Source organism: Mobula birostris, chromosome 3 (assembly GCF_030028105.1).
Source record: "Mobula birostris isolate sMobBir1 chromosome 3, sMobBir1.hap1, whole genome shotgun sequence".
NCBI classification, from domain to species: domain Eukaryota; kingdom Metazoa; phylum Chordata; class Chondrichthyes; order Myliobatiformes; family Myliobatidae; genus Mobula; species Mobula birostris.
The window spans coordinates 83,657,217-83,682,377 of NC_092372.1; positions in this window are offsets into that span (position 1 = coordinate 83,657,217).

Consider the following 25,161-nt stretch of genomic DNA (forward strand, 5'->3'; position numbering starts at 1 on the left):
TGTTAAGTGTGTCCAGGACGGATTCCTGTCACAGTATGTGGACAGGCCGACTAGGGGGAATGCTATACTAGATCTAGTACTAGGTAATGAACTGTGTCAGGTCACAGATCTCTCAGTGGGTGAGTATCTGGGGGACAGTGACCACCGCTCCCTGGCCTTTAGCATTATCATGGAAAAGGATAGAATCAGAGAGGACAGGAAAATTTTTAATTGGGGAAAGGCAAATTATGAGGCTATAAGGCTAGAACTTGTGGGTGTGAATTGGGATGATGTTTTTGCAGGGAAATGTACTATGGACATGTGGTTGATGTTTAGAGATCTCTTGCAGGATGTTAGGGATAAATTTGTCCCAGTGAGGAAGATAAAGAATGGTAGGGTGAAGGAACCATGGGTGACAAGTGAGGTGGAAAATCTAGTCAGGAGGAAGAAGGCAGCATACATGAGGTTTAGGAAGCAAGGATCAGATGGGTCTATTGAGGAATTTAGGGTAGCAAGAAAGGAGCTTAAGAAGGGGATGAGGAGCGCAAGAAGGGGGCATGAGAAGGCCTTGGCGAGTAGGGTAAAGGAAAACCCCAAGGCATTCTTCAATTATATGATGAACAAAAGGATGACAGGAGTGAAGGTGGACAGATTAGAGATAAAGGTGGGAGCATGTGCCTGGAGGCTGTGGAAGTGAGCGAGGTCCTCAATGCATATTTCTCTTCGGTATTCACCAATGAGAGGGAACTTGATGATGGTGAAGACAATATGAGTGAGGTTGATGTTCTGGAGCATGTTGATATTAAGGGAGAGGAGGTGTTGGAGTTGTTAAAATACATTAGGACGGATAAGTCCCCGGGGCCTGAAGGAATATTCCCTAGGCTGCTCCATGAGGTGAGGGAAGAGATTGCTGAGCCTCTGGCTAGGATCTTTATGTCCTCGTTGTCCACAGGAATGGTACCAGAGGATTGGAGGGAGGTGAATGTTGTCCCCTTGTTCAAAAAAGGTAGTAGAGATAGTCTGGGTTATTATAGACCAGTGAGCCTTACGTCTGTGGTGGGAAAGCTGTTGGAAAAGATTCTTAGAGATAGGATCTATGGGCATTTAGTGAATCATAGTCTGATCAGGGACAGTCAGCATGGCTTTGTGAAGGGCAGATCGTGTCTAACAAGCCTGATAGAGTTCTTTGAGGAGGTGACCAGGCATATAGATGAGGGTAGTGCAGTGGATGTGATCTGTATGGATTTTACTAAGGCATTTGACAAGGTTCCACACAGTAGGCTTATTCAGAAAGTCAGAAGGCAGGGGATCCAGGGACGTTTGACCAAGTGGATTCAGAATTGGCTTGCCTGCAGAAGGTAGAAGGTGGTGGTGAAGGGAGTACATTCAGATTGGAGAATTGTGACTAGTGGTGTCCCACAAAGATCTGTTCGGGGACCTCTATGTTTCGTGATTTTTATTAACGTCCTGGATGTGGGGGTAGAGGGGTGGGTTGGCAAGTTTGCAGAGGACTCAAAGGTTGGTGGTGTTGTAGATAGTGTAGAGGATTGTCGAAGATTGCAGAGAGACATTGATAGGATGCAGAAGTGGGCTGAGAAGTGGCAGATGGAGTTCAACCCAGAGAAGTGTGAGGTGGTACACTTTGGAAGGACAAACTCCAAGGCAGAGTACAAAGTAAATGGCAGGATACTTGGTAGTGTGGAGGAGCAGAGGGATCTGAGGGTACATGTCCACAGATCCCTGAAAGTTGCCTCACAGGTAGATAAGGTAGATAAGAAAGCTTATGGGGTGTTAGCTTTCATGAGTTGAGGCATAGAGTTTAAGAGTCGCAATGTAATGATGCAGCTCTATAAAACTCTGGTTAGGCCACAATAGGAGTACTGTGTCCAGTTCTGGTCACCTCACTATAGGAAGGATGTGGAAGCACTGGAAAGGGTACAGAGGAGATTTACCAGGATGCTGCATGGTTTAGAGCGTATGCATTATGATCAGAGATCAAGGGAGCTAGGGCTTTACTCTTTGGAGAGAAGGAGGATGAAAGGAGACATGATAGAGGTGTACAAGATAATAAGAGGAATAGATAGAGTGGATAGCCAGTGCCTCTTCCCCAGGGCACCACTGCTCAATACAAGAGGACATGGTTTTAAGATAAGGGGTGGGAAGTTCAAGGGGGATATTAGAGGAAGGTTTTTTACTCAGAGAGTGGTTGGTGTGTGGAATGCACTGCCTGAGTCAGTGGTGGAGGCAGATACACTCGTGAAGTTTAAGAGACTACTAGGCAGGTATATGGAGGAATTTAAGGTGAAGGGTTATATGGGAGGCAGGGTTTGATGGTCGGCACAACATTGTGGGCCGAAAGGCCTGTAATGTGCTGTACTATTCTATGTTCTATGTTCTAATTGTAACTGTCCCTACCACTTCTCTGGTAGCTAATTTCATATACTCACTACTCTCTGTATGAAATTTCTCTTCCCCACTCATTGTCCATCACTTACTTAAGGATGGAAGAGTAATTCAAACTCTTTATCAGAACAATTCTAATGATTCCTCACCTCGCTCCTCTACCTGTAGCCTGGCATTTATTTTTCTTCTTTCAAGTACTTATCCGGATCCTTCTTTCAATATAATGATTTAAATTGCCTCCCCTTACTTCCCCTCCCATTCTTAAACCACTGTCATGTGTACACAACAACATAAAACACACACTGGTTGATTTGAGAGAATCACACAGTTCATTACATCTCTAAATTCAAGAACTGAAGGAGTTGAATTAGAAAAATTCAAGACTCTAGAAAATAGTCTATCTATACAGATACACAATTAACCATGCTGGCTCGCTGGTTCTCAGTTATGTTTTGAAATAATCCAGACTTCAATAATTTAGTTACCAAATTATAAAGTCTATTAGAGACTGGATCAGCTTCAGCCTTCTGTCTCTGTATATGTCACCTTGACTTGACATTGTTATGATATGCTGTCACTGGTAGCTTGTTCTTCCTATTAATAAAGTACTCATTCTCATAAATTTTGTGTGTTCTTGCTGAGTTACATTAATATAGTTATAGTTATAGTTGCCTGTAATATAGTTACCCTCCATCTCAGCATCATACCCTCTGACTTCAAAGAGCTTAATGCTTACAGTTGTATTTTTAGCATCTGGTTGCTTTACATACTTAACAACCTTTAAAAGAAGCCACCCTTGTTTCTTTCAATTGGGCATTTCATTAATTGGTAATCAGATAATAGATGAAGTCTGTAGGAATGCTCACATGTCAGAGATCAGGAGCACCTTCTCAGAAGCTATGTTAAAAAAAAATAAGAAGATAGGAGTAGTTTCCAAAAATTTCAAACTTCCAATATTCAGTAAATTCCTTGATCATTCTGGGCTTCAATTTACTTTCCTGCTTAAACCCCATTTCCTTTGATTTCCTGAGTATGCAAAAAATATATTGATTTCAGCCCTGAATGTAATAACTTGGTAACTCAATTCTCTGGGATAGGGAATTACAAAGATTTACTATCCGATGCCTGATGAGATTTCTCCTCATCTCTGTACCAGATATCCTACATAGCCTGAGACTTTTCATTTAGAGAAGACAGCCTGTTAACATTGACCTATTTAATATTGCAATCAGAAACCCTCTTATTCTTCAAAAGATGAGTGAATACAAGCCAGTCTTAGACTTTCCTATGTCACAAACCACCACCTAGAATTTAACTTTGTGAATTTACATTCTACTGACTGTGAGGCAAGAATAACCTTACTTAGATAAGTGAACCAAAACTTCCCTCTGGATCTAAGATGATATCTTACCAATGGTAGTGTAGTGGTTAGCATACGCTTTACAGTACGGGTGAATGGGCTTCAATTCCTGTAATGAGCTTATACAATCCCCCCATGAACATGTCAGTTTCTTCCTGATACTCCAGTTTGCTGCCACGGTCCAAAGATGTACCAGTTGGTCGGTTAATTGGTCATTATAAATTGTCCCATGATTAGGCAAGGATTAATTGGGAGTTTACTGGGCAGCATGGCTCCAAGGATCAGAAGAGTCTATTCCACACAGAATCTATAAATAAATAAATAATCAAGTCCTGAATAATCTCAAAACTACCCCACTTATGCATTCCAATCACTTTACAATGAATGCCAAGATGTGCACCTGTCTGTATTTAGGGTACAACTTAGGTCTTTAACTATTAACTGATTACAGTATGGCAATTTTTTTCTCAAAATGTGTTCCATAGAAATTTGATTGCGTCATATTTATATGTTTAGGTGTTATTTGATGTTGCCTAGAATATAGTAGATTATACTGCAGGTCATTTCCAGATAAATTGAAGCCAAGAACAAGACTGAGTTTGGTAACTTATGTGTATGATCTACATTAGTGTTCTGACCTTTCCTTAGCAAGAGGCAATGGGCACCAAGTAAAGTCACTATTCGGTCAATCCTATTTCTGCCGTTATGAACAAATCTCACTTGAACTTGGATCACTTCAGGTTAGTTGGTTGCTTTTCTTACTTTTTATATCTGTCATTGAGAGACCTGACTACACAACCTTCACACCTATTCCCTTGTCTGGGAATTCTCACCTCCTCCTCCTCCACCACCCCTCCCCCCCATCCCAGCTGATGACACTTTGTCTCTCTCTAGCACTCCCCTTCTGAACTTCTCGATCTTTTATTTCTAATTGCCATATCTAAGGTCCATTCAGAATTGGCTGCTCAAGCATTTCCAGGCTATAATCCTGAAGATGAATAAAGTGCAGTAATAACCAGTACAGAATTCATATGAGGCAACAAGTTCTCTCACTTTGTGTGTCAGATTCACTTGAACTAAAGGTACACTCCAATCAATGTTTCTCTGACCCTACAGTATCAATAGCTTGCTCTAAATTTTCTTGTTTCTTAATGAACTAGCTTTATCAACTCAACACTAAACAAATTAAGTTCTCTGGATCAATCCCACTCGAAATATTGGTTGATGCTCTTGATTACTGTTGAATATTAATGGTGACTGGTGAGCATTGTAACCACACCGGATGAGAAGAGTGCATTTTAATTAAGAGGGCGATACTGTATATCAAGTGGCTAAGCATTAAGCAATGCAAAGTTCTTCATGAGACTCCATTTGAGATTAATGTTAAAGTTATTGTGACAATTAACATCTTTAAGGTACAGCTAAAGGAGTATCAGTGACTAGAGCACCACTTTTTCCCTCAATACACATCAATAAGATCCAGTCAAATGTAATGTTACATTCCAATGCACAGGCCATCAATTTCCGTGGACGTTCTTTCATATGTTGCCTTGAATCCTACCCTCCACCACACACACACGAGTCTCTGCGAGAAAGGGCAATGTCAATCAGATTTTTTTTTTGTCGTACAACCTGCCAAAAATGCTGCTGACCAGTAGCATCTCTCTGCTCCAGGAGCTCATCAAATTGCTCCCTGGAAGTACATCACAACTTTTTCAGTCCTTCAAGCTGCCACATGTGACAGAGAGCAGATGAGTGGATGTTTCTTTGGCTCAGAGCAATTTGAGGAGAGGCTTAACTGAAGTGCATAAAGTTATGAGAGGCTTAGACAATGTTAAAAGGAAGGAGCTATAGTATTTCTTTTATCAGAATGGTCAAAAACCTAGGGGCAGGGACTTAAAGTTGTTGATGGGAGGAGTTTAAGAGGGAAGAGGAAGTTTCTTTTCATCCAGATGGTGCGAATGTTCTAGAACTCATTACCCAAAAGGGTGGTAAAGACAAAGGCCCTTAAATATGTGGATGTGCACTTGAAGAGCCATGACCTGCAGGACCATGGACCAAGAACTGGGAAGGGGGACTACAATCTCTGGCTCTTTCTTAGCACTGAGGGCTGAATGGCCTCTTTCTGTTAATCTATGATTCCACAATTCTACAGTTTACAAAATCCAAAACATCCTGGAAGTGTGCTGGCTTCCAAATTGGAAAATATTTGATTGCAGAAGGTGCTGTTTGATTGGCTGCATCAGCCTGCAGAGGGGGGTCCTAACATTAGCAGTAGATCCTTGACTAAAGATTGCTATAACTGGATGAAGTTTTCACCAAGCATGATCCATCTTAATCCAGCGCTTCAACACCCCAACCTACAAACAGGAGAGTAATTCCATTGATGAATTTCTGTGTAGCTAGAAAGAACATTGACTTTTGATGCTTTTCCTCAAAATGAAACTGTGCACAACCATCCCAGGCTATTTATCCTCTGTTCTATCATTACATCATTCAGTTCAATCCCTAGATCTATCTGTACATGAGTTTACCACTGGATCAGTGTGAAATTCCTGAGGCACTAATACTATGCTGCACTAGGAGACTTGATTGGTGTCCACTGCTCACCACTCTTATGCAGCATTGGGTTATGGACTTAAGAACATAAATCTGCTCCATTTTAATTCTGTTGGAATGTTGCACAGTCAGCTGCACCATCATTCAACCGGTAATTAAAATGAGATTAAGATTAAGATGAAACTGCTCTACTCCCTCTATAACAAAGTTTCTCAAATGGGGTTCCATAAGAGGTCACTAGGGCCTCCAGGAGAATTTTTTTTAACTTTGCACAAAATGCAGTGTACTGAACCGAAAGAAGCTTCAGGAAGTTGTAAGATTAGTCAGCTCCATTTTAGGTACTAGGCTTCGTAGTATCTAAAACATTTTCAAGGAAAGGCAGTGTCCATTATTAAGGTCCCCCATCAACCAGGACATGCCCTCTTCTTATTGTTATCATCAGGAAAAAGGTACAGAAGCCTGAAGGCACACACCCAGTGATTCAGGAACAGCTTCTTTCCTTCTGCCATCCTATCCCTAAATAGTCATTGAATCCATGAATGCTACTTCACTTTTTAATATATTATTTCTGTTTTGCACTATTTTAATCTAACTATTTAATACACATATATACTTACTGTAATTGATATAGTTATTTATTTAGTTTTCCTCCTATATCATTATGTATTGCATTGTCCTGCTGCTGCTAAGTTAACAAATTTCACGACAGTTGCCAATGATAATAAACCTGATTCTGATTCTGATTATATCTCAATTTGGTGAATGTAAGAGAGCTCCTGCCACTACTTTAAAGGAGATCAGTCATCAATAGTGTTTTTTTGTGATTACCTATCCCATATTTAACATGTGTAAAATGACTTTTGATCATTAACAGTTGCTGTTTATGAGAACTTGCTGTGTATAAGTTGTCTGCCATACATTATACTTCATAGCATTAAATACATTTGTAAAGTACTTCATTGACTAAAGAGCATCAAATGACATCCTGGAAGATCCTTTTAAGGAGCTGTATCAATGAAAATGTATTAGCATCTTTCAACATGAGTTCCTTCACTCTTTTCATCCCATGCTGGAAACTCATACTTTCTGAATGTCAAGGGTCTTTCAGTGACTTTTGTTTTGGATTTTCATACACAATTCAGAGATAAAGATTTGAAGCAATTATAGCTAACCACCCAAAAAATGGCCAGATAAAAGAATGCACTGCCTTTTTGGGGTTTATATTGACTTTTCCACCTTATGGATTCTGCAAAAGGAAGAAAAGCCACAATGTGCTTCGATTAAGTTAAAGAGATAGAAGCTCTTCTCATGTGATGTGTATGATTCCTTTCATTCATTGGTCCTTGTGTTTGGAATGAGCTATTATGACAACCGGACTTTTTCATTGTCCTAAGCCTATCACATAAGTTTGGACTTCTAGCTCTGTATACACTGTATGGTAATCTTCCTTATGTGTTGTAAACAAATGCTTCCAGGTACATGATCATTTCACACATTGCTACTGGTTGATAGCATTAAATTAAAACATCTATGCTTTTGATGAAACTTAAAATAGCTTAGGAGGAGAAGAAGCCAGAGAACTGTGAATGATCCTGGCACCGGACATTTTGACAGCAATAACCTGAAGATTTCACATAACTTATCTGCAGCAGACAGAATAAAATTTACAAGCTCTGAGTTATGTATCCTTTATAACCACACTGCAGTCAAGCAGTCAAGCAGAAACGGTTCATTAGTTTAATCCATCTATGAGTGTTAAAGAGTCACCTGCAAATGTTGGATGTACGATTTTTTTTTAATGTCCTTTTATTTTTCATTTTCATCTGGAAGTGTTTGGATCTATTAAGTCATCTGTAAAGATGCTCTGTCTTGCAATTAAACAAGCATAGCATCAAATCATTCTAGCTACAGTAAACATACAACAGACAATAAAGCAGATTTCTGCTGTAAGAAGTAAATCTGGGCAATTTGACTCTCTTGATGTAAAGGTTTTCAATATCTCAAAAATGTTTATTTTTGGGTGCCACAGCAACCTAGAGGCAAGTGCATTGTTATTACACCTCATGCAGTCGGAGTTTGGAGTTCAATCCCAGCATCCTCTGTAATGAGTTTGTACATCCTCCTTGGGAATGCCTGGCCTTTTTCCGGGTACTCCAGTTTCCTGCCACAGTCCAAAGACATACTGGTTAGCAGGTTAATTGTCAACTGCCTGTGATTAGGTCAGGGGTTGCTAGATGGCACAGCTCCAAGGGCTGGAAGAGCCTATTCCGCACTGTATCTCCAAATAAGTATCTAAATAAAGCCCCATTGATTAATTAAGGAAGGGCAGAGCTATACATTAAATATCTAAACAACAGGAATTCTGCAGATGCTGGAAATTCAAGCAACACACATCAAAGTTACTGGTGTCCTGACGAAGGGTCTCGGCCTGAAACGTCAGTCCTGACGAAGGGTCTCGGCCTGAAACGTCGACTGCACCTCTTCCTAGAGATGCTGCCTGGCCTGCTGCGTTCACCAGCAACTTTGATGTGTGTTACATTAAATATCTCCAGTCTTTGAAATTAAAATTTGCATTGCCTCCCATCTGCCAGCTTCACTTGAAAGGCATAGATTGCTATCAACTGGCTTGAATAGTGTGAACTTCACAGCAATCACCTCATTCGCAAGGTGGAAATGAAAACTATCAGAGTGAAATATAAGAAGGTCTGTTGAATTCTGAAAGCATCATTTCAAACTATTTATAATTTCCTTCCCTGTAAAGTCATATATAATATTTGTAAATAGCAGTATATTTTATTAAATGAACTTCTATGTCTTGCAGTGTTTTCTATAAAAACTTAATTTCCAAGACTGTTCGACGATATCTGTTTAGAGATAGAGATAGAGGTTTTTTACTGTGTTAGTATGGTACTAAAATTATCTGGTCTGAAAGTAAAGAGTGAAATGTGGTGACTGTAACTTAATTTAAAAAGGTAGGCATGTAATATACATACAAGCTTGCCTCTATCTTCAGGCCTTCTATTGGTGGAGATTGACTATGGATATTGCGTCCTAGTTGTCTATGTGTTATACAAACCAGTGTGCAAGCCAGGGCAGTACGATATGGAGAACAAGCTATTTCCCATGCAGCAGGCTTCCCCTCTCCATGCAGCTGATGAATCCAAAGGAACGGAAGAGACCGATACGGTTTGGCACCAGTGGTGTCACAGGAGTAGCCAGACAGTGTCGAACTCAACGTAGAGCTGCCTTATGGACTCCCACTCCAGATTTTACCTCGGGGTTTATTTCTGAAGCCTTCCCCATGAGTGGGTACAGCCGCAAGGGAGCAGAGGTTTGAGATGAGTTTTCCTTCTCCTAGGCAAGCTGAGAAGTCGCATCTGCCCAGAGCGACTGGTTTTAAGGTGTCTGCAAACCACCTTTGCCCCTTCTCCTGCCAGTAGAAATGGTTCCACTGGGTTTAGTACCAAAGCCACATGTGAGCGCGATGAAGGGTCTCAGCTTGAAACATCGACACGAAACCAAATTTCCCTCAGGATTAATAAAGTATATCTATCTATCCATCTATCTATCTATTACTCTTTTCCTCAGATGTTGTCTGGCTTGCTGAGTTTCTCCAGCATTTTTTGTGCGTGTTGCTTGGATTCCATCACCTCTTGTTTGTGAAGGCCAGGAGCTGTACTTGATTGTCAGAGGATATTTGAGATGTACGCCATTGGGAGCATTTAATAGGGGGTGGGTGCTTGTCCCTAATATCATCACCTCCAACCCCCACACCCCACTCCCAAGCTACGACAGCCTTAAGGAAACTGCCTCCATCTGAACTTCTGGAAAGTACATGGATGGGCAAGGTTGTATGACTGGGGTTGGTGTGGGGCTAGGTCAATATTTAATCTCCAGTGATTTCATGGAATCAGTTACAAGTCCATTGCAAAGTGCCCTCATTTTCAATTTACTGAAGATGACATAGATGAAATTTAACCTTGCAGTAAAGGTGTTGGGAAGTAACATTTTCTGGAAAGTGGGGAAGAGGAGGAACCCGTATATTCTAGCTAAGGACTATGTAGTATATGTTTAGCATTCAGATCCTCTTCTGAACCCGCTTGTTCCTGAGATCATATTTGTATACATACAGTGTCAAAGCCACAAGGATAGACCTGCATCTGACTACACTTTTGGTTTCATTCTTTGCTTGCACCACATGGTCACAGATGGTTTTAACTTGTTATGCTTTGGGGGGTTTGTATTAATCCTCTAAATGAGCCATCTGCTTTTTACAGATGTTTGTCTTCTCTTCTCTCTCTCTCTTTTACCTCCCTAGCCCTATGAATGTGGGAGTGGTAAGTTGAAAGTTGCTGAGGAGAAGATGCTCACCTTCTATCCTCAGTCTTACAGAGCTTTCTCTCTGACATCACAATGCTTTACAGAGCTACAACTCCTGGAAATAGGGATGAGCTTACTCCCTGATTAATACATGCCAACATTACTGTTTGCTTAACCAGCCACTAGCTTGTTGGTAAGGGGCAAGAGTCAGTTATCATTCAGAAGGCGCATCCTGAAATTGTGAAGGGTATACACTGTCCAGGGCCATGATGACTTTTTGCCAGGCTCAGCTTTCTAACACAGCAGTTGACTCTTGCAGGGGTCAAAGAGTTATTTTTGAGTAAGTTAAACTTCCAACCGATATTCTTTGTTCAGCTTCTTGCTGTAAACAAGTACAAGCCTTCAGTTCTTAATGTAAATTGTGAGCAATAACCAGTCTGAAGTTAAAAGAACAGCTTTGTAAACAAACAGCACTGCCTACACAGCATGGGGCTGGCTGCTCAAAGGCTGTAGTGTAAAAAAATAAGGTTATGTTCATTGGGCCTGCATCAAACCAGACAACACTGACTAAGGTATTTCATTCAAAGAAGCCTGCAGACCAAGCTGATAGCATAGAAAATAACTGATCTATCATCAATTGGGAGTTTTGTGTACTCAGACCCAGACATTGCAACATTAATTCTGGGGGCCTGGGCTCTCTGTTCTCAGAAGCTTTTAGACTACCTGCATGAATTTCCCAGCAAAGGTATCTGAGAAAATATCACATGTGTGTGAAGTCACCATGTAGCAAACAACAGTATAAATGTTAGACAGCACTCAGGCTTGTTAGGAATGGTGAAGAAATGCAAAGAATAATGATAGAAGGTGACTAGAATCCATTCTTTTGCTGTCAATTTCTATGAGAGACAATTTGTTTATTTGCAACTTACTCGTATGTCTTTCTAGCTTATAGGAATTGTAACTGTAATTCAGAAATCCTTGGTGTTTTAGGGATCATTTATAATTTGATAATCTTTTATAAAAATAAATCCTCTGAGTTCTAATTGCTTTTTAAGAATTTTATCTAAATCTAAAGGTGGATTACTAAAAATAAACAAACTGTGTTTAAGCTACTTTGTTAGCTGAAAGTATGTCCTCCTCCTTAGGGAGAGGAGACCCACCACTCAAATAGTGGTTATTGGTAGCTGGACTTTGGGTTATCTGTGAAATGGTTTGTCATTACCTTCTTCTGGGCAGTGTCTTTACAAGACTGGTGACCCAGCCATTATCAATACTCTTCAGAAATTATCTGCCCTGCGACAGTGGTTGCATATGCACCAGGTGCTCATGTGACCACCTACCACCTGCTCCAATGACTTCATGTGACCCGGTTTGGTGGGATAAGCAGGTGCTACATGCTGCCCAAGGATGACCTGCAGGCTAGCAGAGGGAACGAATGCATTGAACCTCATTTGATCGAGACGTACCTCCACCCTGCCATCCAACTCCTTCATAACTTCAGTCTATTAACAATGCAATTAGATATGGCAGCCTACACATACAAATTGCTGGAGGAGCTTAGCAAGTCAGGCAGTATCTATGGAAAGGGGTAAACAATGAACATTTCAGGCCGAGACCCTTCATCAGGACTGTTTGCTTTATTTGCATGTATTACCAAAACTAGTTCCTCTGCTGTTGACAACATCGGCTAGCTTTGTGGTATGTCCATTTCTCAAACCTTAGAGATAAACCCTGTTACTTGCAAAAGTAAAAAGGGAATCTGGCCCTTATAATCAAAGTTGTGGTGTGCTTTGCTGTGTCTATTTGTTGTCAGTGGAAGTTTGCTTACAGCTGTTCTAATCCCAAAAGTTAACACGTTCATATAGAGCTGATCAGTTGTACAGTGAATGATTTCAAAGGTGTAGCTCTCGTCATTTTAAATTATGGAATAACCTGAGGGAAATAAGTGCCATATCAAATGTGCCACTATGCCAGGCGTCTCAATAATACACCTACAGTTGGATGCGAGCATGGGATGTGGCGGGGGGGGGGGGTGCTTATAGAGTTGTGTCTGCCACCTCAGGACTCCAAACAGCATTATTTTCTATCACGACAAGACATTTCAGAATTTTTATACAGTAGAAAATTACTATGCTGCTGTTTTGAAAAGGAAGATAATTAACAGCTGACTTTCTTTAATTCTCCAATTCTCCAGAGAAAGAATGCTATATATACTGCCAGATGGATGACAGGGTTGGGAATTGCTTGAAATAAAGTCAGCTGAAATGTTTCTTACCCCTGAAAAGCACAAATATGTTTGTGTCTTACTTCCACTAGAAACACGGATATTATTTACAATTAGTTTCACGCTGAGGAATGTACATTTTATTTTGCAGATTTTAGCACATATACAGTTGGCAGCACCTGATGACCTTTAGTATGTGCATGAATGTGTTTTCCAGCAGTCTACATTGAGATTTTAGTGAATGAAGTGAGGAAAATAAGTACTGATGGGCTCTTTATATTAAATTGTCTCTTCAGGCTGCAAATATGATTGAAAGAACAAAACCAGCTATTTATCAGAGAGGCTGTCTGCAGAGAAAACAAAGATGTGGGCCGATTGGCGTTAGTAGAGTAGTGAACTCAACATCTGGTCTGATGTAAATGTGCAAATTCTTCACATTACTTTGTACTGTTTTAGGGTTAGGGATAGATTTCAAGAGCTATAGTTTCACTTAAAGAGCTCATTTACATGCAGAAAATCGAATTAATTCATTAAATTGTATTAATATTTACTATTGTACTTGGTCTCAAAATAATGTAATGCAACTCAGATAGGGTAAAATATTTCATTTTTCATGTTAGAAACAGCAGGATAAACAATCTATCTTGTGCTGTATTTTTTCCCCCAGGAAAATATTGTTCATGGCGTATCTTTGTGTCTTTGTGTATGATCCATTGGACAGTTAAGTGATTTAGGGTGCCTACTTTGCAGCAAGGTAACATTGTAATAGACATTGAATCTACATAAACAACTTACTCATCTACAAGTAGTTCAGATACATCATCTTGCAAAACAAAACCATTTTGGATATACTGTATTTATATGCTGTGCCTCAATTACAACATAAAGTAATAAATAATATCATTAATTATACATGTCTGTCAGTCAGGAATGCATATTCCTGAACATGGAGCATAGCTGTCCAATGTCCTTAGCCAATTTAATAGTGTTCCATCAATTGTATCTGCAACATGTGATTATAAGCACTGAATCATTAAATAACACTGATTAAACTTTGCCCTCTGATACCTAATAAAATGAACCAGAGTCGAATGCACGTGATGGATCCCATTCTGCACAATTAAACTAGAGCAGGGCCGGTTCAGAAATATGATGAAGCAAGTTAAGAAAACAGGTCAAAATGCCCAACACTACATTTTTGCTTCTCGAACAAAACGTGCTTTAAGTTTTGACATGGAAAGGGTAATTTTGAAAGTCTGAAAGCAGCAAGGATTGCATCAAAATTTCTTGCTCCTTTATGTTTCTCTTAGGCAGCAGGATTAAAATTAAGTTTGAATCGTGGTCACAAAAATAAAAGCAATCTATTTATAATTGCTCATTTATTGGCAACAGAATTGCAAGCCTGTCACTTTTACTATCAATTCTCATCCAACTAATTGCACTTCCCTGACCTTCCTTTCTGACTGCTGCTTTATCCAAGAGGATTTACGAAGGTGACCTGTCACAAAGTAACATAGTTTATCACTTCCCCATGATAACCATAAGAAAAAAAATGGCATTAATGAGATAGATAGAAGCTAGAAAAAAAGGCATAAGAAGCTTGAAATTTGCTGACTTAGTGACAACATTACTGAAAAGTTCATAATCCTTTCAGTATTCACTTGACTAACATACATCTATTCAGCCCAGGATATAAAGAGCTATAAATGATTGATACCTATCAATTTCCATGAATTATGGACATGGTTTCCTTGGGAAAACTAGATTTTTCTTGTGTTTTCACTGAAGAAAAATGTGGATAAATTTCAACAGAATTTGGCTGGGCAATGGTGAACTCAGGACCTCGAAATCGCAATGACATCTTTAAGAGTGACTGATCTTATCCAGTGAAATTTCTCATTGGTTGTGTCTGCAAGACCCAGGTAAAAACTGCAGTTTCAGTTTTGTCTCATCTGTGGTTTGATCTGACCCTTTGAAGTATCCTCCAGAATTTCCACTTTTAATCACTTTCAAACAATTTGCTCATCCCTGCTGGAAATACTAAAAAGTAGTTTAGTTATCTTGAATGGGATGAAATTTATGGAGTCTGGACCAATTGATTCATGCATATTGAGACAAGTTTGGACTGCTCATTTGGGATGCTGAGTGAGCTCTGCAGAACATTTTGCAAAAACTGTTAAGTCTACAGATGTTTTGTTTTGAGTGCAGCCTTTTATAAGGAGTACAAACATTTGAAACATCTATCTCTTTCTTAACCTGGATAAGATATGTTCACTTAGGCAAACCTTTTATACTATAATTTGACTTTAAGAGTTTTGTTCTGGTTTAATTTTCAAAGTCATAGAGTCATACAACAGGGCCTTTGGCCCACAATGTCCAGAGCCATCCAGCAACCTTCTCCACTAATTGCATTTCCCAGTACTTGCCCTGCAGCCTTCAAAATCTTGGCAATTCAAATGCTCATTCGGATCCTTCTTAAATGTTATGAAAGTCTCTGTCTTCACCACATTCTAGGAATCTGCCATTCTACTCTAGAATGGAGGTTCCTAATTAAGGGTTCACAGATCTCCTGCTTAACCATAGCATAAAAAAGGTTGGAAACTTCTGCTCTATAATGAAAGAGTTCTCCCTTAAATTTTATCTAAATATCCTACCCCTTATCTTAAACCTTGGACATGGGGAAAGATTTCTTACAGTCTGCTCTAACTGTGCCCCTGATAATTTTGTAAAATCCAATCATATCCCCTCCCCGCCCATTTGAGATTGCTGGAGCAAGGAAGGTTCCAACTACTCAACCTACACAGGACTACATAGGACTACATAAGGTGCACAAAACAGTGCAGGGCAGTACAATAATTAATAAACAAGACAATAGGCACAGCAGAGGAGAAATTACAATATAATAATAAATGATGTAGATGTCAGTCTAGACTCTGAGTACTGAGGAGACTGATGGCTTGGGAGAAGAAACTGTTGCACAGTCTGATCATGAGAGCCCAAATGCTTCAGTACCTTTTGCCAGATGGCAGGAGGGAGAAGAGATTGTATGAGGGGTGCGTGGGGTCCTTCACAATACTGTTAGCTTTGCTGGTGCAGCGTGTGGTGTAAATGTCTGTAATGACGGGAAGAGAGACCCCAATGGTCTTCTCAGCTGACCTCACTATCCGTTGCAGGGTCTTGCAATCCAAGACGGTGCAATTCCCGAACCAGGCAGTGATGCAGCTGCTCAGGATGCTCTCGATACATCCTCTGTAGAATGTGGTGAGGATGGGGGGTAGGAGATGGACTTTTCTCAGCCTTCGCAGAAAGTGCTCCACAGCAGGGGTGATTGATAAGTTCATGTGAGATGAGTTATTAACTTCAAGCTTTCTGCATAATCACTCAAAGAGCTGAACTGCACATGCATGTAACGAGAGCTGTGTAACTCATCTCCTCCTACTTTAGGCCATGAATTTATCAATCACCCTTGCTGTGGACCACCTCTGGAGGTCCAAGACGCCGACTTCTACAAAAAAAGGGATCTGTATGCTGCACGGGCGCTGGACTAAGTGTGTAAATGTAGGAGGGGACTATGTCGAAAAATAAATGTGCAAGGCTTTCTAAAACTGACTCCTTCTACCTTAGGCCACAAACTTATCAATCACCCCTCATATATCCTTCTACATCCTCAAAGTTCAAGTGCCTATTTATTAGCCTATTGAACACTTCTATCACATTTGCCTCCACCACCAATCCTGACAGTGCATTCTACTCACTGTGTAACAAAACTGATTTCCTTTGAATCTCAAATACATCCCCCCTGATATTAGACATTCCATCCCTGGGAAATGGATACCTTTTATGCCTCTCATAATCGTATAAATCTCCACCAGATCTCCCCTTAGCCACCACCACTCCAGAGATAACAATCCAAGTTTGTCCAAGTGATTGTACCCTTCTATCTTTGAGTTCTACTCATATAGACTCAATGGATATGCCTTCTGGGATGTTTCCTCTAAGTGCAGCTGTGAACTTATTCCTAATTAATAATGCAACTTTTCCAACCATCTCCCATCCCACCACCACTTTACCTCAATCTCTACATTTTTGTAAGGCAGGACCATTCAGCATCCAATCCTATCCCTCTCTCAACCAATTCCCTGTTATGGTCAAGACAGGCTAAGGAAGGTCTTGATGCTTGATGGAGAATTCTGGTAATGAGACATTTTGCCACAAGATATTAAAAGTCTGTTCAGGATACTTATGCATAATTTATTCCATCTATATTTTAACCTCTAACTTTATCTTTATATAACTCTGACCCAACTTTGATTCAAATTGTAACAGTCCTGTTAGTTTCACAAATACTGACATGAGAATTTAGCTGCCATTTCTCAGCCCAATTCCCTGTTTTGCCAATGAAACACCACCCACTGCAGAATGGTTTGATTTTCCAAAGAAATAACAAAATCTTCCTACATAGTTTAATGTGGGAATGGTGAAACTACTGTCTCACCTGTCCCCAAATCATTGATTATGGAGGGAGCAGAAGTGGTTCCAGAATGGAATAACAGCTCCATCTTTACAGTGCCTTGAAAAAGTATTCAACCCCCAATCCTTTGTTCACATAAATGAGTGTTACAACAGGGAGTTTGATCAACTTAACAGAGATTTTTTTTTATTTTGTGAGTCACATGCTTCTTTTTTACAGTAGAGCCCAAAAAACAGGGAAAAGTGTAAAGTATGAAAAAGTAAAAATTCAAAAACTGTAATGTCAGCAGTTCAAAAGTATTCATCCCCCTTTGCTCAGAACTTAGTTGAACCACATCTTACAGCTATTACAGCCGGTAGTTTTTTTTTGGATAAGTTTCTATTAGCTTTGCACAATATGATGGAGCAAGGTTTGCCCAGTGCTCCTGGCAAAAATGCTCAAGCTGTGCCAGGTTAGTTGGGGAGTGGCAGTAAACAGCGATCTTGAGGTCGTGACAGTGATGATTGATTGGGTTAAGATCAGGACTCTGACTGGGCTGGTCAAGGACACCGATTTTCTTCATTTGAAACCACTCCGAAGTTGCTCTGGCAGTATGCTTTAGGTCATTGTTCTGTTGAAAGATAAACTTCTTCCCAGTTTCAGCTTTTGAAAGTTTTGATCTGAGAACTCTCTGTATTTGGTAACATTCATCTTCCCATCAATCCTGATGAGATTTCTAGTCCCTGCTGCTGCAAAACATCCCCATAACCTGATGCGACCTCTACCATACTTTACAGTAGAGATGGTGGTACCTGGCGGATGTGCAGTATTAGATTTACGCCACATGTACTGCTTAGTGTTGAAACTAAAAAGTACCATATTAGTCTCATCCGACCACAAGACCTTATTCAACATTATTACAGTATCTTCTAAGTGATGCTATGCAAAGTCTTTTTGGGCAAGGATATGGTTTTTTTTTGTTAGCCAGGTTTCTTCCTTGCCACTCTTCCTTTTTGTGCAAGGCCTCAGAGATTGTAGTCATGAACTTCATCTCCAGTTGCAGCTATTAACTTTTGCACTCTACTCAGAGTGTGGCTGTAGTATCATATTTTGTCCACTTTTTCATGATGAACTGCACTGAGCTCTGGGGTATTTTCAGTGCCTTTGGGATTTTTAGCAAATTGTTGACAGGCTTTGGAATTTTTATTTTGATTTGACATGATACAAAATGCTTTGTAGATTAGTTCAAAAATCCTACTTCAATATATTTTAAATTTGGAAAATGATGCAGTAAAATGTGAAAATATTTGGGGGCTGAACATACCTTCAAGGCACCGTAAGTCAGTTTTCTCTCATTCACATTTATAATCCTGCCACTACTTGAAAGCTCCTTTATTTTTTACCCAGAGTTCCCTATCTCAAATATTTTTCTAAATGTACCACCAATATATCTGGTACATTTCTTCCACCTCCAATGTGTGTCACCGTCTCAAAGAGGGATGGTTATATACAATCTTTCCCTTTTTTGGCTGCTTTTAAATGTGATCATTTTTAGCTAGGTATTTCATAATTTTATTCTCAAGTAAAACTCTGTCTTCGTATTCAAAAGATGTTAAGCTAATTCTCGCTTTACTAAACTGCTTAATGTACCTTCAAAATCTTATTACAGGATGCAGATGAATCCATTATCACTCTTCTTCTAAATAAACCAGAACAATCATTCAATTAAAATATACTTGTATTTAAATATCATGGGCTTGAGCTTGTTACAGTAAAGTTTTTTTGCAGATTCAGATGCACTTAGCATCCTCTCTGAGGTATGTTTTTACCATGCTATACAAATACTATGTTCTACCACAATAATCATGTAATGTGCATACGACATATTGCCCTCTTTTAGGGTGCAGCATGCCAGCATCTCCAACAATCCTTAACTCAATTCACACCCAAATTGCAGAATGTAGCTGCATCAGTCTGTCTCCAGCTGGACAGGTATCAACCACAATCACCCTGATACCTTAACTGGCTCACATTGTGTAAGTACATAGTCCAGTGATAGGTCACTGCTAGTTAATGAATCACATATAGGAATTAATATTAACTATTAAATACTGGTCTGGGACGGTGGTGTTACAATTCGGGTCACAGTCACTTCTTATTGAAGGAATAAGTTCGCGTGGCTGCTCTCCTTGTATGCAGCAAAAAGGTGTCTCCCATATTCTAAGATTTATGTGATTATTTTGCTCTACTTTATATTGGTTTCCTTCAGTTTTTTAATGTTTTCTTTCTTATGGTCGATTAGTGGGTGGGTGATCTGTTAATTTTTCTGAGTGCGGGGGTGGTTGATGCCTTTTCTTTCATCAACACACATTGTCTTTCTGTATTTAATGGCTATCTGGAGAAGACAAATTTTTACTATACAGGCATACTTTGACAATAAAATGCACCTTTGAACATTTCAACCTTTAAAATAATGACCCCTGCAATATTGTTAGTATGAGAACATCCCTTTAATAGCTGGTGATCTGCATTGTGACTTGGCATGAATATGAATGTCCATCATTGAGATGTGAATTTATCCAAGGATAGAAGTTCAGGAGGAAATGTTGGATATTAATGCCTGTGCAGGAAAGTAGAGATTGTTCTTCTAAAGTATTCTTCAATGAATTACCTCTGAAGAGTTTTGAATTTTTAAACTTTAGTTAATAGATTATTGTAAACTTTGATGAACGTAGTGAAGATAAAACCATTATATGTGAGGTAGATGTAGTCACTGGGGGCTTGGCTTTCAGATAATTCTCCCCATATCTCCCACCCTTCAAGGAATGTGGGGAGAGGAGGTGGGGATTGATATAAATTCACCCCATACTTTTGAATTCACACCTTTGAACTGGAGCTTCATGTAAGTACAGTAGTGGAAGTTGACTCCCTTCTCCAATGGACAGTAGTGAACTATCTGATTTTTACAGCAAGCTTGGCTATTTTTCAGTTGCTGGCCCACAGAATGTCCATATTTATTACGATCAACTCATGATGTATCAGGTTAGGATTTGGCCCCAGGACCTCTGGATTGCATGCCTTCATGTTACCACTCCTAGTCTTTGGTTTGATTCATCCCTCTTCCTAATGTTATTATGTTTTCTCTGTCTTCCTGAAGTCCTTAATCTGTTGGTAACTTCGGGGTTGGTCTTCATTGCAGGGCAAAGATATACAGTACAGTGTTGACCAATCCACTGTTGTATGGAGCACTTCTTCTGAGATGAATTCAGGGACACCAGTGGAATTGGATGGGCATTGAAACTGTTGCTTGATGAGCTAAATGGCCTGCTGAAATAGAGGTCTTAATGATTCAAGCAGCTGATTCCAGTGCATTTGGGCATTGTGAGTTCCAACGCAGAGACATGACATATATTAGCTCTTGGCACCAAGCAGCCTGCCTTTGTCTTGTGGACAATATTTGGAGGAAGGAGGATTGGTATAAGGGTAAAATAAAATGACATAAACGTTGGATGAAGTCCAAGACTCACTGGGAACATGGTTCAGTCCATAGAATTATAAAGTAATGGAGCATAGAAATATGCCCACCATGCCCATGCAGACCTTCATAGTACCCATCCATATTTATTCCATTTTTACCACTTGACTCATAGCTTCAAAGCCTTGGCAATTCAGCTGTTCACCTAGTTAATTGAAGTATGTGCCTCTACCACCTCCACAAGCAGAGAAGCCACCGATTGTTTAAGCAATATCGCTGGTAAGCAAGTCTTCACCTGCTTTGTGCAAATACTTAGCTGATAATTTTGAGGCTACTAGAGACAAAGAAAAATGTTGAAGAGCTTCAGTCAGCTACTAGCAACAGTCAAGGCAGTGTTAACGATAGCCACAGGTTTCAGTTTTATTCTGGAGATGGCACAACTTTGTGGCTGCAGAAGTGAAGCTTTATCACCTGCACTAGCTCTCAGAGTATATACTGTCTCCTGGCTCTGCACTGTGAAGAAGATAAACATCCCTGTGAGCTCACCTCTAGATACCATATCTTCTCTCTGTGTAGCTGTTTCTATTCTACCTTTGCTGCCACTACTCTTTGCCCTCTAACCTGATTGGAATTAGCAGAAGGTCTCAATGACTGCATTGAAACTACATTCACAGAAATCCCTCCAGACATTTTATAGCCAATTTGTAGCCATCACATCACACATCTGTTTAAATCAAAACGCAACAAAAAAAAATCCCACAGATACATGATGCACCACAGGCCAAGATTTTATATATATTTGAAGCAGAGGTTGATAGATCTTGATTGGTCAGGGCATGAAGGGATATGGGGAGAAAGTAGGAGATTGGGGCTAAGAGGAACATTGGATCAGCCATGGTACAATGCTGGAGCAGACTCGATGGGCAAATGGCCTAATTCTGCTCCTATATCTTATGGTCTTATGATACAGACTATAAGGTTTGAGGAAGTGTGTACCCTTCGATGACTGTGTCATATGAGCTCCTTTCATTGCATACCACTCACAACTAGTGAGGGGCTTTCAGAAAAAAATATATGGAGAAAAAGCTACTGTCAGTGCCCTTTACTACATTTCAGTCAATGACCAGTCATGAAATTTTCTCCTAATTTTGACTAAAGTATTTGCTGTTGAAATCAAGACTCTATGAAAAGGGGAATATCACAGAAACCAGCATGGCATACTTTCCACAGAATTTTACACCCTTTTTGACTAGTTTTAAGTGTAAATGGGGCATATACCTTTTGTAAGTAACTGCATTACTTTAATTTCTGAAGAATAGTTAATGGATTTAAATGCCAGCAAATACCAATGATTGATTTATCAGATTAAATTAGTCTCCTGATGTACTTTCACAGGTTTAAACAGATTGGCATAGAAATCTTCCGATTATACCTGCCAAGAAGATTAATCAACCAATTACTATATTAACACTGAAACTTGGTAGCAAGGTATTGATAAAAATAATGGAACTACTGAAGTAAAGCTAACATACATTAATATATATGCCAATCTCAAACCATAAAAAGACTAAAAAAGAGTGTTACGTACCCCGTAACTGGGTTGCCAAACCAGCAGAAATGGATCACTCAGTTGGAGTCTGGATTACTAGAACTAAGAAAGTTTTATTAAAGAAATAAGCAACACAGTAATCGAAAGGATAATAAATGCAACAGTTCAGCAATGATAACCACACATGTGCACAGAATTAAGATAACAGGATCAATCAAGCTCTATCGTTGTCTAGGGATAAATGACCAATTTCAAAGTGACACAAAGTTCAGTCCAATTTAGTAGTTCAGTTCACAGTAATCGTTGCCATGGCGATGGACAACGTGGGGGAAGAGAGAGAGAGAACGGGAACGACTGATCATTCAGACACGGCTTCCACTCACAGACCGGCGATATGGCTCACAAGCAGCTTTTGGGCAGGTCCTTGGTGATGTCACCTGAGGTCACCGACTGTGACCCCTCCTCCAGATGTGGTTGATCCTCTGCAGTGAACTCGGCACCCAAGCAAGGGCGGACACACACCGGGTTCCCGCTGATCGTATCTTTCCATCCTGTGCGTTGTCCGGTACTTCCCACCGACTCGTGAGAGACGCACCGCTTCCAGGGTCTCGTTACCTCGGGTGTCGTGTGTGTCCTGCCTCAGTGAACCGGTCCCTTTTTATACCCCTGCTGGGGTATCGCCTGTCCATCACTTCAAACAGTTCAGGGTTCAAAGGGGGAGCCGATCTTGGCAATACCCAGACTGATGGCTCCTTCAGTAACATCTCCACATGCTGCTTCATTGTTCCTTATCTCTCCTTCCCCTGAGGACAGGTGGCAGACCAACTGCTGATGCCACTGGTGCTATCCCAGGCCAGCAAACATCTTAATTTTATGTGTATTCTCATCACACTTCCCCTCTTTAAGGATTTTTACCGGGAGGTAAAAATTACAAACATGAATACATTATTTGATACACACACAAATATACATCTTTATCAGCTATTTGGCTAACACAGCGAGTTTGCAGTTGTCAACACCTTGACAGACAGTCATCACATTTTCTGTCCCTTTTATATGTGTTGTTAATAATCCCTTAGGCCAGGCTCCAACTCAGCAAACTTCATAGTGGCCAAAAACACTGATGAATTTCGATCAATGTAACCTCTCATTTGGTTTTGTCCCAGACCACAATAACAAGGGTCGTCCCATTCCGACTCAGTTTTCTCTCGCAAGGGCTTAGTAGGAGGGGGAGGGGTAGTGGCCGCAGAGTTATTGCAAAACTTCCTACAGTACCCCACCATCTCCAAGAGCCTTCTGAGTGCCCTCTTGTCTGTCGGGGTTGGGAGGTCAGCGATAGCCTGCACTGTAGCTTGCATCGCTACCAGCTGCCCCTGTGTCACCACAATTCCCAGGTAAGTGACCCTCGTGTGGCCGATTTAATTTTTTTCAAGGTTCACTATCAAGCTGGCTTCAGACAGCCGTATTAAATTGCCAATACACACCTCTGTGTTCATCAGCCCTTTAGTCACTAAATTACTCATTATATATGGATTTTGTTCGCTAGGCTGCCCTATTGTAACAGACATCACCCAACGTCCCAGTTCTTTGCATCGCCTCGGGACAATCAAGCACACGGGTGCGAGTTGTTTAATTACTTCTGCTAAAGATTCGCTTTGTTCGGGGATTAAGGGAGAGACCTTATCAGTAGACCTGGCCAAAACAATAGCCTTCTCCCATCTGATCGATCCCATACTAATCTTTTCAAAATGGTTTTTTCCTCTTATCAAGGGGCCCCTAGCTTCATTGATTTTCACACTAACACCGACTAGGTTTGTTAGCATATCAAAAGCCTGTGACCGTCTCAGTTCACGTCGGTCATGATCAATAACATCCTTCCCCCTGGGCAGCCGGTAAACCTCTTTCATGATTCCACCAACTGTTTCCTCCAGCACCACAAAATGTCCACTGGGGGGTACCTCGTGGGCCATGTTAAAAACCTCATCCCCATAACTCTTTTGCACCACCCCCCACTCCTCATCGGCGGGCACGGTACTTGGTCTCCCTTTCTTCCTTAGCACTTCCTCCTCCGCACAATAGCCTACTAGTTCCCTTGTCAAAGCTGTGTCAGAGAGAGCTGTCTCCGCCAAAACCATCAGCCCCTCGTCTCGCTCCTGCGTCGGCACAAATTCTTTCCTGGCTACTGCTACCTCTGTCCCAGCTCCCTCACTACCTCTTGCCTCACTACACTCTTCCTTTCCATTTTCTACCCTCTTCTCGTACAAGGTTGGCAGAAACGTGTCAGCTAAATTTACTACCGCGGTCCCGTGATGAACCTGTGAGTCCATGGGCAGGGTCTCAATGCGGGCAGGCTGACCTGTCAATCTCACGACTGGGAACACGATTCCCCCGGCGATGTCATTACCGAGCAAGGCTTCCACGCCTTTCATCAGTAATTTGGACCTCAACCCGATCGTGACTAGTCCAGAGACCAGGTTGCTTTGTAAGTGTATCTGGTGCAAAGTGACTGACTCTGTCCCTTCCCCAACACCTTTGACCTCTACCTCCCCAGTCTGGGTCTCTGAGCTAAACTCTAATACACTCTTCAGTATTAGTGACTGACACGCTCCCGTGTCTCTCCAGATCCGCACTGGAACTGGTTTTAACCCCTCCTTCACTGACACCAATCCGGCCGAGATAAACCTCTCACGCCCTTCCTGAACTTTGGCAGACCTGCCCTTCCCTAGCGGTTCGCTTAACAGCTCGATACAGCCATTCAAAATCGCTGTTTTTCCTTTTCCCGTCTCCTTCTTTGGGACAAAGCACCTGGACGCAAAGTGTCCGGCTTTCCCACAATTATAAC